Here is a 10,602-nt window from a genome sequence, read left to right as displayed (position 1 = left end):
GCCGTGGTCAATCCTCAGGCCCCTTATGGGAGCCCCCCTATACTATATTGATCCTGCCCAATGCCATTTCCGCCATCACGCAATGTTCTTCTGCCTACAAAGGAAAGCCATAATTTCACTGAGGGAAAGGCAAAAAAAGAAAGAAAGAAAAAAGGCGACCAAGTGCCAATCAGATTGAGAGAGAGAGAAAAAAATCCTTTCCACTCCTGTCAACCAGCGACCCAAAATTGCTCAGTGAAAGCTCTAACCCGAGGGTGGGCGAGTGGGAAGCTCTCAAAGCAAAATGGCTGCGAGCTCCAGGAGAAGCAGCCTTACATAGGCTTCCCTCTGCAGCAAGGGCTCATGGGACAGCTTTTTCCCATGAGCCCATCACACAGAGAAGATACTGGGCAAAGCCTTCTATGGCAATCTATGGGCTACAGCGCTGCTGGGCAAAGGCTTATTGGGCACAGAACGGGGCTTGTAAGGCTAAGAGAGCCTTACTGGTCCAGGGTTACCCAGTTAGCTTTGTGGTTGTGCAGGGGTTTAAATGCAGGTGTCTCTGGTTCATGCTGATTGCTCTAATTCACCACATTGGTATTCCTCAAGTGTGGTATCTGTGCTCAATACTGAAATAGCAGACATAGAAGAAAAAGAAGAGAAAGGTTTCAAGTAGCTGCTACAGAGTTTGTTGTATATGGATGTGTTACACCATTTGAGATTCAGGGCTGCTTCTCACTTGTCATTTTTATGTATGCCTAGCATCAGCTCTGAATGGTGTTTATGTATGCTGCCATTTTTGTAGCCGTTCGAAGTCTTCTTTTTCTTTGTAAACTACATGGAAACCAGTGTGTAGCTCATGGTTCTTTTGCAACTCCACTTCCATTCCATGTATTTTGAGGGGGGAAATTAAAGGAGTACAAGTGATGTGAAGTATGTATTCGTCAACAACAACTTTGCTGTACTGGTCATGTTGTGCAGACACCTGGTTATCATCTTCCAAAGCAACTACTCTGTTAACTTAAAAATGGAAAGCGTAATGCTGGTGGTCAACAAAAGAGGTTTAAAGACTGCCTCAAGGCAAATCTTTAAAAATGTAGTATAAACACCAACAATTGGGAAACACTTGCCTGCGAGAGCTCCAAATGGAGAACAGCCTTTACCAAAGGTGTCATGGGCTTTGAAGACACTTGAACTCAGGATGCAAGGGAGAAATGTGCTAAGAGGAAGGCACGCTTCGCAAACCCTCATTGTGATCAACTTCTGCCTGGAAACCAATGTCCCCACTGTGGAAGATGTGTGGATCCAGAATTGGCCTCCACAGTCACCTACGGTCTCATTGTTAAAACCATGTTTATGTATCTTACTCAGCTACGAGTGATTGCCAAAGAAGAAGAAAGTATGTATATAGCAGGCCAATTCATAGTACTATATTTTGAGTACTGATAATTTGAATGCTGATAGTAGCCATCTTCAGGCATTCTGCACCCTGTGTAAAAGAAACACAACTAGGGAGAAGTCCCCTAAGCCCCGTCATGTGCTGGAGGATGAAGGAGTCTCCAATACTCACAGAGGTTCCCTACTTGAGCATCCATGAATCCAGAAGTTTCCTCACTTCAGAAGTCAACCCTTCAAACTCATGGAGAGCAAACTCCAGGCATAGCGCTGGAGCAAAGCTTAGTATGTCCTCACTGGCATGTTGCGTTTACACTTGAGTAGGGAGTAGGACACCTGAAGGGGGCTTAAGATAGCATAGTAAAACAGTATTGGCCTTGCTCGTCTTCTCCAAATGGGAGGAGGATATCTTCAGCTAGCTCACAGAGTTGTTTGGCTTTCCCAGTAGTCCTCGGAGGTTTCAAAACCTCCCAGGAAGTATTAGAATAAGATTAACGATATAAAAACTTACCTGGCTAATGGCTAGAAACTAAAAGCTAACTGAAAACAAACTGCAGGCCTCAGAGCTCAAAGGAGATGCAACCTTCTAATCATTATCATGCCATTCAGTATGTGGATTTGTGTGAAGGAAGTCAGATGACTTTACCACATCCCTTCTCAATGGTCTCTTATACTGGTTGGCTGTTACGCTGTTTTTATATGGATATTTTATTTTTAAAATCTTTATTTGTACACTCCTGATGTGCTTTTAAATAGGTTTACATTGTCAGCCACTTGAGGTCTATCCGGTGGGGAAAAGTGGGATATAAGCTTTTTAAATGAGTAAAGAAGCAAATCTTCTATAGTTTAACAGCTGGTAAACTCACATTTGAAATAGACTTGCAGCTTTGCAGATGTTAACCATAATAATAAGCTGAATGAAATTAGAATCCTTGTGGCCAAAAGATTTCTTGTCAGCCTGGTTGGATAATGGGATAGATGCCCCTGACCTAGAAATATCAATGGAATGAAATAAATGCATGGAGATGAATTTTAATTACAGAAGAGTTGTAGGCATTTTAGATATCTGACTTATGGCCAAATATAACAAGTTGATGCAAGATTTTTCAATTACCATAACAACTATTCATCAGGAGGCAAAAGTATGGTATATCACTGTGTATCCTGTATAAATTTGGAACTTCCATCTTCAAACCAGGTATTTGTCAGTAGCCTTAATGGTACCTGAAGTATTCATCAGTTAAAGCAACTCAACTGCAACAGACAAATAAATAAATAAATAAATAAATAAAGGGCAGATACGTTATCTCATTGCACTTTTATTATATTAGTTTCTGAGACAGAGAGGGGTGTGTGAGTTGTAGAATTCAGCATGCGACAGTCTAGTCAGTAATTACGTATTTCCTTGATAAGGCTTTGGCTGCCAGCCCACTCAAATATTGATATGAAATCTGATCTGCTGGGACTGTGGAATTTTTTTGGTAATGGGAATGAGGCTAAGAGGTTTGGAAGTTTTTGGCAACTCAGCTGTAGTAAATTCAGGAGCTCGAGGCAAGGACCCCCCCCCCCCCCCGAGCTGAGCCCAAATATAATATATTATTTTACAACAATGCTGTCCTCTGTATACATAATATTCCTGTGCCTGGTCTTTCTCCTACTTCTCTATTTGTCAAAAATACACATTCAAGATAAATCTCTTGTTTTTGAATAAGAGAAACAGCATACCGTAACAGATCTTTGGGTGGTTGAGTTAGATCTTACGCTGCATATGATCTACATGTATCTCTATTTGGGTATTATTCTAATGTTTTTAGAATTAGCTATGCAATACATGGGACGTGGGTGGCACTGCGGTCTAAACCACAGAGCCTAGGGCTTGCCGATCAGAAGGTCACGGTTGGAATCCCTGCGACAGGGTGAGCGCCTGTTGTTCAGTCCCTGCTCCTGCCCACCTAGCAGTTCGAAAGCACATCAAAGTGCAAGTAGATAAATAGGTACCGCTCCAGTGGGAAGGTAAACTGTATTTCCATGCGCTGCTCTTGTTTGCCAGAAATGGCTTAGTCATGCTGGCCACATGACCTGGAAGCTGTCTGCGGACAAACGCCGGCTCCCTTGGGCAGTAAAGCAAGATGAGCACACAACCCCAGAGTCGTCCGTGACTGGACCCTAATGGTCAGGGGTACCTTTACCTTTACCTATACAATACATTTCTCAATGTACACTTGCTCAAAGTCCTGAGTCTCTTGGAGAATGCCTAAAGTGCATGGCTAATCATAAAAATACCTTGCAAACTTTATAGGATCTTTGTATCTTTAGCAGCCCAGCTCCACAACTGCTTTGGAGATACATGCTCTATAAACCTGCCCCCATGCCCCAGTGAAGGATACAGAAAATGATCTAATAGAGCCTGTTGCATTCCATTTGAGCCCTACATGTGCAAAGATATCTACTGGCCTGTAATACCTACATCTCACACTTGTCCATGCATGGGCCCCTGCACAGGTGAAGGGCTGAAGGGTGTTTGTGGTGGTCATGTGTCATTCTTTATTCTCCCTCTCCCTTTATCACTGCTTGCTGGTGATAGGAAATACATGAGACACAACCATGATGTTCAATGAGCCAGGCTGGAAAATGTGCTATAATCGTTCCAATTTTAGTATATGCGCTGCCGAAGCGAACGGTTCAGGACCTGATATTGGACAGGAATGATCAAATTACTTTAATAGTGGCTGAATTTTTGAGTGCTGTCCATGTAGAAAGACTGGGTCATTATAAAGAGGATTAGTGGTTCTTAATTGATTGGGGATTCGGTAGTGCTGTATTGTATTATTTATGCAAATTGATTTTCTCTGGACTTAAAGATCTGACCGGGACAAACCTTGTTATGTTGCGCTCGTATTTTGCACAATTTGTATATGGTGTCTGTTTGATAATGTATGGTTTGCTATGCCTAATAAAGGATAACTAATTATTTATTCAAAATGTGCTATAATCACGTGCTGCTGTTTGTAGTCAATTGTTACTGTTGCAGGTACCAATTTTTTTAATTATTATTTTAGTTCTTCATTCAAGTTGCAGTGAATTAACAGATATGCTACATCAATTTACACAATTACGTAGGAATAATTGGCACAAAAGAAATATCAAAATCCATCAAGCCCCATCAAGGCTTCTTGGAAGGTGGCAATCTGGTAGAATGCTAGATCTCATGAAAAGGACCCTTTAGGATCATATACAGATGGGGAACTTGTGGGGAACTTGTTGCTGGACCTGCTCCCCCATCAGCCCCAATCACCATGGCTGGGGGGGGGGGCTTTAGTCTGCAAGCATCTGTAGAGCCACAGGTTCCCCATTCCTGTTGCAATGCATTTAATTACAACACTCTGGAATAGTAACATGGTGTCAGAGACCAGGCTGAGGTCTGCAGCTCTGATGAGGAATAGTGGGAGCCTCCCCACCCCCCTGCTCCTGACCAGAATCCTGAAACTGCCCAGGAGCCGTGGAGCAGTATAGATTTGGAACAGTGGTTTGCAGAGGGACATAGTTCTGAAGACAAAAGTTGGGACAAACTGGGGGGGTGAAGCAAAGTGAAGAAGAACTGGAAGAGAGAGAGAGCTAACCGACACTCTCTCGAAAGTGTCCATCCTATCAGTCCAAGGTCATGTAGAGCAGATAAGGTGGCTACACAAGAAGCACAGTGGATGCAAGATCAGGTTGCAAGAGGCAGAAGTGACTAGGAAAGAAGTGGGTGGAAATCTTAATGGGGAGCACCTTCATTCCAAGAATGGCTGCTTTGTTCTTTTGCTGTGACCATTAAAGACTCTTTAAATGGAAAGCGACTATTTTCGCATTGTCCTGCTTATCTACGGCAAAAGGGAGGAAGCAGAGTCCTCGGAGCCTGACACATGGAGGGGCGCAGATTAGACAAGGCTCTTCTAGTTGCTCCACACTATATAGTGGTACCTCGGGTTACATATGCTTCAGGTTACATACGCTTCATGTTACAGACTCCGCTAACCCAGAAATATTACCTCAGGTTAAGAACTTTGCTTCAGGATGAGAACAGAAATCATGCTCCGGTGGCGTGGCGGCAGCAGGAGGCCCCATTAGCTAAAGTGGTGCTTCAGCTTAAGAACAGTTTCAGGTTAAGTACAGACCCGAGGTACCACTGTAAACAGTTACTTGCTTTTCTGTGCTTATCTTTTTGCTTTGTGTTAGCCAACTTTAATCTCTTCATGTCTTTCCTCACCATGTCTCTTCAGATCTTTTCTTGCCCATTAACACTTCGTTGCTGTAGAACCAGTCAGCTGTGCTCTGTTGTTGTTGTTGTTGTTTTAAATAGGTTTTACTGAAATAATTTTATGGATAACAAAGCTACGTATAGCACCTGTGTTTTCAGTTCATAGAGTCTTTTCTACAGGTCAGCTTCAAATGTTTGGTTTGAACATTTTTTCCATTAATAGATTAACTTTGATTCTAGAGATAGCTTAAAGGAGGATTTTAATTTTTAATTTTTTTAAAAAAGGTTGTAAATGGCATTTCTGTTCAGACATATGGTACTCTTGCACATTCAATGGAAATATTCATTCTCCTCTGTCTTTTCCACTTGCTGCCCAAGCCTCCTGTCTTTGAATGAGATTTCCCCTGCTTCAGAAGTGATAAATGAAGCGAGTGTTAATCGTAAGTCTGTACCCCAACAGGAGCCAGCTTGGAAATCAGAAGAATATATAATCCTGATTGATTGCGCCTAAAGAATATTTTTGGTCAATTGTTACATGCGCCGTTGAAGTTGGGGGTTCTATCTCTCCCCTAAACAATTTGAAAATAAATAAATTAATAATGCCAGAAGAGCAGGGTAGGAATGGTGTCACAGGCTCCTATGACTGCGAGTAGGTTAGACCATTTGAGATAAATAAGGAGCTTTCCATTTGTCTTATAGGGAGCAATAAATTGTGATGAATTTCACTTGGCACATTGGTTCAAAGCACTTGTGCTTTTAATTTTCAGAGTCTTCTGTTCTCTTGAGGAGGAGGAGGAAAAAGAAGGAGGTGTTTGTCAAATAACCAACCAAAAATAGCTCCTGGCTTTGGCACAGCCATGATTCCTCAGAACACTTTTTTATAAAAAAAAATCACAGCAAGTCATGTAGGTTTGTATTGAAACATTTATTTTTTCCACTTAATTCCACATATCATTTTCAAAATTTCATCCTGTTGAAAAGCAGCAGGTTGACAGTTCTGGAGAACAGTGCTGTAAAGAACATTACGCTAGCAAACAATACCAATGCAAGTTGGGAGCTGTCTTTGAAGATGAGCCAGGCAAGGCAACTGGAGCACATTGCATCAATTCTGTACAAGTACATTTCTTCTATGTATGTGTGTACAGTCATACCTCTGGTTGCGAACGTGATCTGTGCGGGAGACACGTTCACAACCTGCAGCGTTCACAGCCTGAAGCGCTGTGTCTGCGCATACACGTGACACGATTTGGCGCTTCTGCGCATGTGCATGGCGTCATTTTATGTTTTTGCGCATGCGCGAGTGCCGAAACCTGGAAGTAACCCATTCCGGTACTTCTGGGTTCGGCGCGGTCCACAACCCGAAAACGCGCAACCTGAAGCGTCTGTAATCCGAGGTATGACTGTAGGTATGTACCTTGCCTTTTTTCCCGACGAGACTCAAGGCAGCTTTCAGAGAAAAACAAGAATCGCTAAAAACATGGGGGGGGGACCATCATTTAAAAGCAATTAAACATTAATAGAATTAAAACTATATAGATATATATAATCTATTTAAAACATACAAATAATTACAATAAAAGCAGCCCGGCACCAGCCCTTTCAATAAAAGCAGTCGTTCCCCAAAGCCTGTAGGAACAAACATGTCTTTTTCACCTGCTGACGGAGGGATAACAAGGGGGGGGGAGTCTAGTCTCTCCAGGGATGGGGTTCTAGAGTCTGGGAGCAGCCAACAAGAAGACCCTTTTCTGCATCCCCACCAAGTGTGCCTGCGAGGGTGGCAGGACTGAGAGAAACAGTCACGAGACCTCAATTTCTATCCATTCTGTCTTTTCCTTTCCCTGCTCCTCAGTTTTCTCATTCATTCTTTCATATGTGCAGAAATTGAATGCACTTAGAGGATCATGGGAAAGCAAATAAGCTTTGTCCAAGCTTCTACCAAGGGATTTGTTTAATTAGCAACTGAATTAGGAACTAGACAGTAGACTGAGCAGACTTACACAGCCACTTGGTTGCAATCTTCCTCCCTATGGTGAGATGTGTTGTATACAACTAATCCAGAATGCGGCAGCTAGACTGGTGACTGGGAGTGGCTGCCGAGACCATATAACACTGGTCCTGAAAGACCTTTGTTGGCTCCCAGTACATTTCTGAGCACAATTCAAAGTGTTGGTGCTGACCTTTAAAGCCCTAAACGGCCTTGGCCCAGTATACCTGAAGGAGCGTCTCCACCCTCATCGTTCAGCCCGGACACTGGGGTCCAGCTCCGAGGAACTTCTGGGGGTTCCCTCCCTGCGAGAAGCGAAATTACAAGGAACCAGGCAGAGGGCCTTCTCGGTAGTGGCGCCCGCCCTGTGGAACACCCTCCCATCAGACGTCAAGGAAATAAGCAGACATCTGAAGGCAGCCCTGTATAGGGAATTTTTAAATGTTTGATATTTTATTGTGTTTTTAATATTCTGTTAGGAGCCACCCAGAGTAGCTGGGGAAACCCAGCCAGATAGGAGGGGTATAAATAAATGGTTATTGTTATTATTAAAATATAGTGCGTATATTCCACATGCATCTATACATACAATATGCAAATGTTATGCAATATTTTGCCTTCTTATTTGATGATGCATCTTCTCTTTTGGCAACGCGTCCATCTTATGTACATGAAAGTAAGCCCCACTGAATGCATAGGATTTCCCTCTGACTGTCTTAAGAGGTCTGTATTGTTACCTTTCTCAGGGAACCCTGCTAACTAGTTTTGTGAGTGGGTCAGAATTTATAGCTTAGAATTCTCACCAGTTCCCACAATCCTTTGCAGGGGTGGAGGGGTGTGGAGCCACAACATTTAAATGCTCTAAAACTGATACTGGTTTTTGGCATAGATATGTCCCACATGTCAGAGTAGATCTTTTATTGTGCAAATTTCTGCAGCATTCTTTTTACCTATTATGTCTCTCGCATTCCCTTGGGACAACACCACTCCGACTTGATCTGTTTTGGCATTTCTCCACCTCCTGGACATTATTATTATTATTATTATTTTACTCACCTAATAATTGCAGCTTGATTACCTTTCATAAACTCCGCACAAGCAGAGAAAGTATTCAAAAATCCATTGCATATAAAAAGACAATGCTGTGCTTTAAGACATCATTTATAAATGTTCCAAGTGTACCTGCCTTTCAGCCACATTACTAGCCTCACTGGTATTTCTTAATTTTGAGATCTGCTGTAAAAGAGTTTATAAGGAAGTTTGATTCCACCTTCCCCCCTTAAGCACTTCACTGTCTGGCCCACAGTATAAATATTTTAGCTTTTAGAAACGGTACCTTTTGGTCTCTGGTGTGAAATAAAAATTAGGAAAACAAATTACTTCTGATCTTAACCCAAACGCATTTTAAATGGAAGGTTTGCTTGTAACAGTATAGTGTTATTCCATTGTTTTTGGGTGGCTTTTTAATAGCCTGCATTTACATTTCTCTTGTGCTTTTGATGAGCCTCAAATAGTTTCTCTCCTCTCTGGGTGGCCTCCCTGTACCACAAGCCACAGGACCAAATGTACACCTAACCTTTGTTTCATTGCAAAATGTTATGCAGCAGTATCTTTCCAATGGGGTTGTGAAAAGAACTCAGCAACCACTTAATCTGTCTAGATATCTATCCGTTCCTTCATCCACGCACACTATAGGAAAGAAAATCAGGCTTAACATGATTGCTATGATCTGGATTCTTCTCTATTTTTGAGTGCCGGTTCCTTTCGGCTTTCAAGAGGTTCATTTTAGCTTGGTTGGCACGTTGCTTTAAGCCATAGTTTAAAAACAAATTCTGGTTTAATGTGACTGAGCAGTATCTTGGTGCATGGCACAGATGAAAAAGGCTGGAGCCTGACTTGTCCTGTCTGAACTTGGGCTCATGGTTTGCTTCCCCAAAACAAACCTTGTGCAGTGAGTTAATAGGCTGAGCCTCTGTGTTCACCTACCATTGTATTGTGCTGTGTGTTGCATTAATAGGAGGTCATATACTAGACATTGTTAGCATAAAAGCTTGATCACCATGTCAGCACCATTGTAACTGGAATAAATTTGAGCAGGGTTTTTGATATTTGCCACTAATTTACCTATGAGGGAAGATGAGGACCTCGTACATTAATTACTTTGCCAGGAGACCTAACAATTTGCAAAAAAAAATGTGCGCCATAATGGTTGGCCATTATCTCAATAATACCAGCTATTGTTAGCATGATCTCTGTACCTGTTAACTGGTGCACATAATACAGTACATTGTAATTTGTGGTACAGAAAGGATATTGCAAATGTGTTTTCTTTAGCATGGCTGCTGAAGAGAAATTGGCATGCCGAAATTGGTATATCAAATTGTATCGCTTACCCTTAAACAATTCTCAGCTGGGTTAGAAGAACATTATTATAATCTGAAGAATAATGTGCTGGGAAATGGAAATACCTACTTGAGTTCAAAAGCTAGATTATTTCATGCAATTCTACTGAGTATGATGTTCTGCACAGCACAGAACCAGGAACTGTCTATGACTGAGGTTTACTCTGCTCAGTCGTTTATACAGTTGATACTGCAGTTTCCACCAGTTTTGTATCTAACCATCAACCCTTCCCCTCCTATTTTCCTGCTATTTTTTTGTTGTTACATTTGCTCTACTTTTTTCATACTTAACACCTTGATCTAAAAGCAAAATGGAAGTCATAATAATAATAATAATACTTTATTTGTACCCCGTCCTCCCCTAGAGGACGCGGGTGGCACTGTGGGTTAAACCACAGAGCCTAGGACTTGCCGATCAGAAGGTCAGCGGTTCGAATCCCCACGACGGGGTGAGCTCCCGTTGCTCGGTCCCTGCTCCTGCCAACCTAGCAGTTCAAAAGCACATCAAGTGCAAATAGATAAATAGGTACCGCTGCAGCGGGAAGGTAAACAGCGTTTCCGTGCACTGCTCTGGTTTGCCAGAAGCGGCTTAGTCATGCTGG

Source organism: Podarcis erhardii (genome assembly GCF_964252035.2).
Source record: "Podarcis erhardii genome assembly, chromosome: 17".
NCBI classification, from domain to species: domain Eukaryota; kingdom Metazoa; phylum Chordata; class Lepidosauria; order Squamata; family Lacertidae; genus Podarcis; species Podarcis erhardii.
Note: the sequence above shows the minus strand (reverse complement) of the source record.